This window comes from Schistocerca americana, chromosome 3 (assembly GCF_021461395.2).
Source record: "Schistocerca americana isolate TAMUIC-IGC-003095 chromosome 3, iqSchAmer2.1, whole genome shotgun sequence".
In the NCBI taxonomy this organism is placed as follows: Eukaryota; Metazoa; Arthropoda; class Insecta; order Orthoptera; family Acrididae; genus Schistocerca; species Schistocerca americana.
In genome coordinates, this window is record NC_060121.1 from 418,404,232 (window position 1) to 418,414,213 (window position 9,982).

Below are 9,982 nucleotides of genomic sequence, written 5' to 3' on the forward strand. Positions count from 1 at the left end.
CACGCATACCAACTTACACGATAACGGCGCGAAAATTCGATTTGTTATTACAAATTTAAGGTTTTCATTTGACTCACCTTCGTAATAACAGAGTAAAAAATCGAAATATCAGTTAGCCATAGAAACAGTGCTATAAATTTTCATTTGTAAATAAATCATTCTTAAAAAGGAAGTGAATTTTATACGTAAAATATGCGTTAGTTTGAAATATTGTGTTGTTATAGAAAATGGGAAAAGCTATAACAGTGCCGAGAGAAACAAGCAACAAACACGTGGGAAAAGAATTGCTGTAGTATTGCAGAGACATTAATGTCTCCCTGTTGCCGTGGATCGTGGTTTAAGGAACGCTGGTACGTGCAGAGTACGAGACTTGGGCCCACCTGGTCTACACGACAGTTTCTCGCTGTCCTCACCGGACATACGTTGTATTACAGAATAGTACCAACCGCAGTTCGGGAATACTTTTATGAAGCGACGTAACAATGAAGCACAATGCTTCATTTGCTTTAAAAGACTACGGATTTGTGCGCCGGTTCTATGAAATAATAAAAGAGGAAGGAGAGCATGGTACCAATAATGAATTAAAAACTTAACAAGTATTTATTCATAATGTACAATACACATAGAAAGTAGCTGATCTGTTGCCGGCGTCTACGTAATATGCGTCTACCAGTTTGTAGCCCTTGAAAAAGGGGAAATTACATGAAAAATAGACTTCTTTAGCCTGTTTTCACCCTTTAGCAACGACTGTTCGTGATGGACAGATACTGGTATTTTCCATGACTACAACAACATGATTTTTAGCAGAGTTTAAAAGAGTTAGAATCAGTATGAGAATACTGATCAAATTAGGGAGAAAATAAATTTGTGGTACAAATTGAGTAAGTAAAGGGATAGGTTGATAGCACACGTTCTGAAGAATCTAGAAACTGTCATTCTGTTAATGGAGGGAAATGGGGGGGGTGGTGGTAAAAATGTAGAACGAGAGCAAGAATTCAGTAGGGCAAGTAGGTTCAAATGCATGTACTTTGCAGTAGTTACACTATGTGATCAAAAGTATCCGGACACCTAGCTGAAAATTAATTACAAGTTCGTGGCGCCCTCCATCGGTAATGCTGGCATTCAATATGGTGTTGGACCACCCTTAGTCTTGATGATAGCTTCCACTCTCGCAGTCATACGTTCAATCACGTGCTGGAAAGTTTCTTACGGAATGGCAGCGCATTCTTAACGGAGTGCTGCGCTGAGGAGAGGTATCGATGTCGGTCGGTGAGACCTGGCACAACGTCGGCGATACAGAACATCCCAAAAGTGTTCTAGAGAATTCATGTCAGGGCTCTGTGTAGGTCAGTCCATTGCAGGGATGTTATTGTCGTGTAACCACTCCGCCACAGGACGTGCATTATGAACAGGTGCTCGATCTTGTTGAAAGATGCAATCGACGTCCCCGAACTGCTCTCCAACAGTGGGACTAAAGAAGGTGCTTAAAACATCAGTGTAGGCCTGTTCTGTCATAGTGCCACGCAAAACAATAAGGCGTGCAATCCCCCTCCATGGAAAACACGACCACTCCATAATGCCACCGCCTCCAAATTTTACTATTGGCACTACACACTCTGGCAGATGACATTTACCGGGCATTCGCCATAACCACACCCTGCCATCGGATCGTCACATTGTGTACTGTGATTCGTCACTCCACACAACGTTTTTCCACTGTTCAATAGTCCAATGTTCACGCTCCTTACACTAAGCGAGACGTCGTTTTGCATTTACCGGCATGATGTGTGGCTTATGAGCAGCCGCTCGTCCATGAAATTCAAGTTTTCTCACCTCCTGCCTAACTGTCATAGAACTTGCAGTGGATCCTGATGGTGTTTGGAATTCCTGTGTGATGGTGTGGATAGATTGTCGACGATCTCTGTCCGTCAACAGACGAGGTCGTACTGTACGCTTTTGTGCTGTACGTGTCGTTTCACGTTTCCACTTCACTATCACATCGGGAACAGTGGACCTAGCGATGGTTAGGAGTGCGGAAATCTCATGTACAGACGTATGGCACAAGTGACACCCAGTCACCTGACTACGTTCGAAGTTCGTGAGTTCTGCGGAGCGCTCCATTCTGTTCTCTCACGATGTCTAATGACTACTGAGGTAGCTGATGTGGAGTATCAGGCACAATGCACCTAATATGAAAAACGTGTCTTTCTGGGGGTTGCCCGGATACTTTTGATCACATAGTGTATATGCATAGAGAAAATGCTAGAATAGTGTAGATTAGTGTGGAAAGCTGCATCAAATCATTCCTCGAATCGAAGACCACAACAGCAACAGAGAATTTTTTGTTGCGCTCAATAAAAGTCAAAGTAAAAGAAAAGTAACTCTGAGATCTGGAATTAATCTATTATAACTTTCTTTGGCACGCATGTAAAAACGCAAAGGGGAGACTGCTAAGAATTCTGAGAAGATGCGTGAAACAAAGGATGATATGCAATCAGCGGTCTTCGTTTCCATGACTCAGTCTTTTTGGAGACAGAACCAGTTTCAATAAAGAGTAAAGAACTGATCTCAACTTCGGATGCAAATTTTATACTACATTACTCACAGTAGCTTCCATGCAATCATCGAAAATGTCGTTGGGAAAATTTTGCTGGACCGTTTTCTTTAAGAAAGAGATCAATGAGAATTAAGATGACGGAAATGTAGCACTCTTATTGTATTTCTAGATTATTGCAGAGATTTTTAGAGCATGATTTGGAAAATTGTAGACAAAAGAGATTTCCCCAAATATTTTATTGTCATTTATTTATTTAATCTGATCTGATTAGCGCCATCTGTCTCTCTTTTGTATTAGGTTAGGGTTTCACGCATACAGCACCATTTTACGTCATAGTTATCTAAGAAACAACAGTCTTAATATGACAATTAGAATTAAAATGATCTGAGTGTCTCAACAGTCTCTGTGCGTAAATAATACTAACCGTGAACAAATAAAGTTAATATTGGCAGTACTTACACTACTGCAGTTGCCATCGGATTGTGTACATGTAAAAAACAAAGTAAACGAAGAAAGAATGAATAGAAGGAGAGGCTCCTTCCGAACGTGGATTGAATGTTACATTTCAAAACTGAAATCGTGATAACAGACATCTCTCATCCTGTAGATAGTAGGTTACACGTAAATAATGATGAATAAATAAATGTTTACGGAAAATAGCTTAAAAGCACATTTGCATCCGGTCACTTTTCACTATAAAATATTGTCAGGAGCTGGCTTCGCAGGAATCACGTGATAGTAACGAGACGTAAAGCGTGAGATGATTTGAAAGATAGAAAAGTTTACGCCCGAATTGGGCGAACGCCAAGTACAAATGTAGGAGACGGCAGAAACTAGCGCAGTGACGATAAAAGCCGTAGCGCGCCCAACTTGTTTTGCTCTTTATTGTTTGGCACTTCATGATCCCGAGCACTTCGCGGCGACATTTTTGGCCGTGGTTCAAATCGCTGCTTCGACGAGGCTGTTAAGAAACGGCCACGGTTGGTAGCGAGTCGCCGCAGTTTCTAAGTCAGGCGCGGGCCAGCGCGGCGCGGAGTCTGTAAACATATGACAGCTGCCAGTGTGTTCTCGCAATTCTGACGCGCGCTCTAACCGGTCCCGCTAAAAGGAACAGCCTCGCTTGCAGCACAAAAAAACTGGTCCTGCGAAATATGGGCTCCTGGCTGTCACTTGGGGTACCCTGATATATCGCGCAGTCTTCCAGCAGACAGCGTTTGTTCTGTAAATTCCTGTTCAGGATAATATTTCCTGTACCGTCTACCAGAAAAGTTCAAGGACATGGAGGAATGGACAGAAAGAAATAGGTGTTTTCAACCAACTTGTGTTCGTTACCAGCGTAACCATTATAGTCACTTGGAGTTTCCTGTGACCACTGGATTGAGTTTGTTAGAACCACTACTTTGCAAACAACACCTACACTACTGGTCATTAAAATTGCTACGCCATAAAGATGACGTGCTACAGACGTGAAATTTAACCGACAGGACGAAGACGCTGTGATATGCAAATGATTAGCTTTTCAGAGCATTCGCACAAGGTTGGCGCCGGAGGCGACACCTACAACGCGCTGACATGAGGAAAGTTTCCAACCGATTTCTCATACACAAACAGCAGTTGACCGGCGTTGCCTGGTGAAACGTTGTTGTGATGCCTTGTGTAAGGAGGAAGGCGTACCATCACGTTTCCGACTTTTATCAAACCCCGATTGTAGCCTATCGCTATTGCGGTTTATTGTATCGCGACATTGCTGCTCGCGTTGGTCGAGATCCAATAACTGTTACCACAATATGGAATCGGTGGGTTCAGGAGGGTAATACGGAACGCCGTGCTGGATCCCAAAGGCTTCGTATCACTAGCAGTCGAGATGAGAGGCATCTTATCCGCATGGCTGTAACGAATCGTGCAGCCACGTCTCGATCCCTGAGGCAACAGATGGGGACGTTTGCAAAACAACAACCATCTGCACGAACAGTTCGACGACGTTTGCAGCAGCATGGACTATCAGCTCTGAGACCGTGGCTGCGGTTACCCTTGACGCTACATGACAGACAGGAGTGCCTGCGATGGTGTACTCAACGACGAACCTGGGTGCACGAATGGCAAAACGTCATTTTTTCGGATGAATCCAGGTTCTGTGTAGAGCATCATGATGGTCGCATCCGTGTTTGGCGACATCGCGGTGAACGCACATTGGAAGTGTGTATTCGTCATCGCCATACTGGCGTATCACCCGGCGTGATGGTATGGGGTGCCATTGGTTACACGTCTCACTCACCTCTTGTTCGCATTGACGGCACTTTGAACAGTGGACGTTACATTTTAAATGTGTTACGACCCGTGGCTCTACTCTTTATTCGATCCCTGCGAAACCTTACATTTCAGCAGGATAATGCACTACCGCATGTTGCAGGTCTTGTACGGGCCTTTCTGGATACAGAACATGTTCGACTGCTGCCCTGGCCAGCACATTCTCCAGATCTCTCACCAATTGAAAACGTCTGGTCAATGGTGGCCGAGCAACTGGCTCGTCACAATACGCCAGTCACTACTCTTGATGAAGTGTGGTATCGTGTTGAAGCTGCATGGGCAGCTGTACCTGTACACGCCATCGAAGCTCTGTTTGACTCAATGCCCAGGCGTATCAAGGCCGTTATTACGGCCAGAGGTGGTTGTTCTGGGTACTGATTTTTCATGATATATGCACCCAAATTGCGTGAAAATGTAATCACATGTCAGTTGTAGTATAATGTATTTGTCCAGTGAATATCCGTTTATCATCTGCATTTCTTCTTTGTGTAGCAATTTTAATGGCCAGTAGTGTATTTAGCTCTTGCAGAGTACAACCAGAAGATAATATCCGTTACAGAATATAACTGAGAAAATTACGTTCAAATCTATGCGGACATATCCAATACTCCTGCTTTTCACTGGCTACTTAAATACGCTACAGGAAGATATGCTAACTGATCAGAAGTAGCCGACACGTACTAGTGGACCTTAATGTGGCTCTTCGTCAGCATGAAAGTTTGAACTCTTCTGGGAATACATTTATTGAGATGTGTGAATGTCTGTGAAGGGATGGCAGCTCATTCTCTCTTAAGATCCAAAACCAGAGGAGATAGTGATGCTGGGCGCTGGTGTCTGAAGCGAAGCCGACGTTCTAACCCATCCTAAAGGTTGTCCGTTTCTGGAAAGGGCAGTCAATTTTAGGAATGTTACTATGCATAAGCGAATGCTTCACAGACGTTTTTTATAACAGGTTGCACTATCATGATGACAAAACCCATCATCATCTCCAGACTGTTTCTCTTCTACACGCAGTACAAATTGCTATAAAAGTGTTCATACACTGACGAGCCAAAACATAAAGACCCCCTGCTTAATACCTTGTTGAGCCATCTTTTTAGCGCAATGCATCGTTCATTCTAGAGATCTTTGGTCGATTTATGGAGCTTTGCGTCACCAGATGTTTATGCACAAGTTATATAATTCCCGTAAATAATGACCGCTGATTTGTGTACGCGGTGAAGGAGCTCGATAGCAACCCAAACGGGAACCATCGGATTCACATCAAGAGAAGTTGGTGGCAAAGACATTAACGTGATTTCACTACCTCGCTCCTCGGACCACTGTACGACCATTCTCGCTTCGAGATACGAACAGTTGTACTACTGAAAGATGATATAGTCGTCAGGGAAGACATCAAGCATGAAGGGATACGGGTGGTTCGCAGCTGGCATGGTGTCTTCGGTTACTACCACAGGTCCCATGTAAGCGCTGGAGATTGTCTGACATGGTGTCATCGGTTACTATCATGTCCTCGGTTACCACAGGTCCCCATGCAAGCGCTTTAAAATGTCTGTCACAGCATAAACTACTCCCACCAGCCTGCATCCGTGGCGCAGTGACGTTTCGAGCGGGAGTTCGCCTGGATGACGGCGTTTGTGAAGACGATCAGCGACCTGGTGTAGCAAAAATGTGGTTCATTCGACGAGCCGACACGTTTCCAGTGATAACACGGTCCAATATTAATGACCCTGAGCCCACTATATTCGTAATTGACGATATCGTTGGCCCAAAACGTGAACAGGCCGTGGGGGACTGCTGCGGAGCCACTTGTTCAACACTGTGCTCTGAATGGTGTTCTCTGAAACACATGGGTGTCCACCGGCATTGTGCTCCTTCGCCAGTGGTGCCAAAGATCGCTGTGTATCCTAATTTACAGAGCAGACAAGCCTACAAACCGCACATTCTGTGAAGAGTCATGACGTCCAAACTCTTAGCCTCCATGGTGGTTTCATTGCCTTTCTACCACTTTCCGTAGGTGCTCACGACAGTAGCACGCGAACGTTCGATCAGCTTCGCCGTTTTCGAGATACTCGTTCGTAGCCTCTACGTAATAATAATCTGCCCTTTGGCAAAGTTGCTTACCTCCGTGGATTTCTCCATTTGCAGTGCGTATCTGTTCGGCTTACATACTTCTCTTAGTGCGTCACGTGCTCGCAACGCACCAGGAGGCATCCAGCCTTCCAGTGGCCAGTGGTCATAATGTTTTGGCTGATCAATATATATTGCCGCAATTAAAATTTTCTTCTGTGCAATACGAAAACAATATACTAACCACGAAATACAGCCAAATACCGTAACACTACCTCCTCCGTCTTCCCCATTGCCACTACACATGATGGCAGGTAAACCTCCCCAGGCATGCCCCAAACTCAAACCCTTCCATCGTATTGTATAACGTGATTCATCATTCCGAATCACTCCTTTGCAGTCGTCCAATCTCCAGTGGCGTTCGTCTTTACACCACCTCATGTACCGCTTAGCACTGACCGCAGACACGTGTAGCTTATGAGGAGCTGCTCGACAATCCTGCCTCAACTCCATACGCTCAGTCAGTGTGCTAGCTGAACCGCTGGTAGCGCTTTGGAACTCACAAGTGATTCCTCCCCCAGATTTTTTTACAACCACCCTCCGTAATGCTCGACGGTCCCTGTCCGTAAGTACATGAGGTCTGCTGGACTTGGTTTATCGGTGGTTGTTCCCTCGCGTACTCACATCCGTCTTAAGCACTCTGTCTTAAGGCCACAAGTGGCCCATCGGGACCATCCGACCGCCGTGTCATCCTCAGTTGAGGATGCGGATAGGAGGGGCATGTGGTCAGCACATCACTCTCTCGGTCGTTCTTTGACCGGAGTCGCTACTATTCAGTCGAGTAGCTCCTCAATTGGCATCACGAGGCTGAGTGCACCCCGAGAAATGGCAACAGCGCATGGCGACTGGATGGTCACCCATCCAAGTGCCGGCCACCCTCGACAGAGCTTAACTTCGGTGATCTCACGGGTCGCATAATCAACAGTCAACCTGGCCAACATTAGAAGGGTTGTAGTGTCTCTAATGGATAGGTTAGACAAGTGAAATCCAACGACCACATTCGACCTCACTGAGCTGTCCTGACGGACTCATTCTGCTGTTTCTGGTTCTCTACCGACAAAAAATACTCACCGTCTTCTTTTAGACCGGCGGGTCCCCTTCTCTTGACATCTAGTGGCCGATATGGCATTTACATACCTTTGCTCACATAGTGTACTTGTATGGTGCGTCCTCCTCCAGACATTCACCACGAATCTTGTAATCGGATACTATCAGGTACTTTACTCCATGTTGGTTAGCCGAGCGGTCTAACGCACGGCTTTCCGGAGTGAGAAGGAGCGCCTGGTCCCCGGCACGAATCCGCCCGGTAGACTTGTGCCGAGGTCCGGTGAGCTGGCCAGTTTGTGGATGGTTTTTAGGCGGTTTTCCATCTGCCTCGGCGAATGCGGACTGGTTCCCCTTATTCCGCCTCAGCTACACTATGTCGGTGATTGCTTCGAAACAAGTTCTCCACGTACGGTACACCACCATTACTCTACCTCGCAAACATAGGGGTTACACTCGTCTGGTGTGAGACGTTCCCTGGAGGGGAGGGGGTCCACCGGGGGCCGAACCGCACAATAACCCTGGGTTCGGTGTGGGGAGGCGGAGGGGTGAAGTGGACTGCGGTAGTCGTCGTGGGGTTGTGGACCACTGCGGTTGCGGCGGGAACGGAGCCTCTCCGTCGTTTCTAGGTCCCTAGTTAACATACAGTACAATACTCCATGTTACAGAATTTTTTTTACAATTATCCACACTTAAAGAGAGCTACTGTACTTCAGATACTGTAGCTCTACATAAGGAAGCGAGCAATTGGAAGCTGAAGTATTATCAATTAGAGAATGCATTACCTTTGCCATAATGAACGGTTTCCAAGAACATATTCCAAAACTACTTTGTAGCGCACAGAAATACCAAGTCGGAATGCCGTTACTCCTGGCTGTGTAATGACGTACTGAGTTTGATTCATACCGCAAAGCTTTGTGTACTTCAAAAGATATGCGGGTGTCATAGGCAACGAAATAGCCTACTGAAGCGCTAAATAAAGTATTACAACCTGATGTACTGATTACATTCAGGAAATGTCAACATACCAGGGAAAAATTGAAAACGCAATGTAGCGTGTTCGAAAAAGGGAAAGAGAGATTCTGTGCTCGTATATAGCCTGACGTGACAAGGTAAACGTGGATTGACGGAGTGAAAATGAGTAAAATGCAGCGAAGATCCGTAATATGAATGAGGAAAAATCGAAAATGGTTTTAGACGCCACAGTATGCGCTCATGATAGTGAAAAAGAAACCGATTCAAACAATGTAATAACAGCATGAGACCACTGACGATGCTGGGTTTCTACCTGACAGCTTGGCTGATGTGAGAACTAATTGCTTGAGAATGTGGCAGCGACTCTGAAATTAGTCGCAAAGAGCGGAAGATAAATACATAAAAGGAAAAAAGTGCTCATGTGAAATGGTTATTCCCAAAACAAATGGCATACACTAAATACTTTGGACAGTAAACAATCTTTTACTTCAACATAAATCAGTTAAAGGTTGCACCGAGCGAGGTGACGCAGTGGTTAGCTCACTGGACTCGCATACGGGAGGACGCCGATTCAAACCCCCTTCTAGCATACTGATTTAGATTTCCCGCGATTTCCCTAAATCTCTTCAGGCAAATGCCGGGATGGTTCCTTTGAAAGGGAACGACCGATTTCCTTCCCCAACCTCCCCTAGTCCGAGCTTGTGCACTGTCTCTAATGACCTCGTTGTCGACGGGACGTTGAACAGTAATCTCCTCCTCCTCCTCCTCTTAAAGGTTGCACTACCTGCCTCCATTAGAGCTTTCTGAAGTATAAACGATGTAATGATTTATCAAATGATAATAGTCCTTGATCGAGGAGAACAAGTCCAACTCACACGTCGATTAAAGGAATTGCAAGTCGTTCATTGTGTCTTAAGTCAACCATCTGCAACACGGAAAGCTGTGAAGATGAGATAAGAAGATGGATCT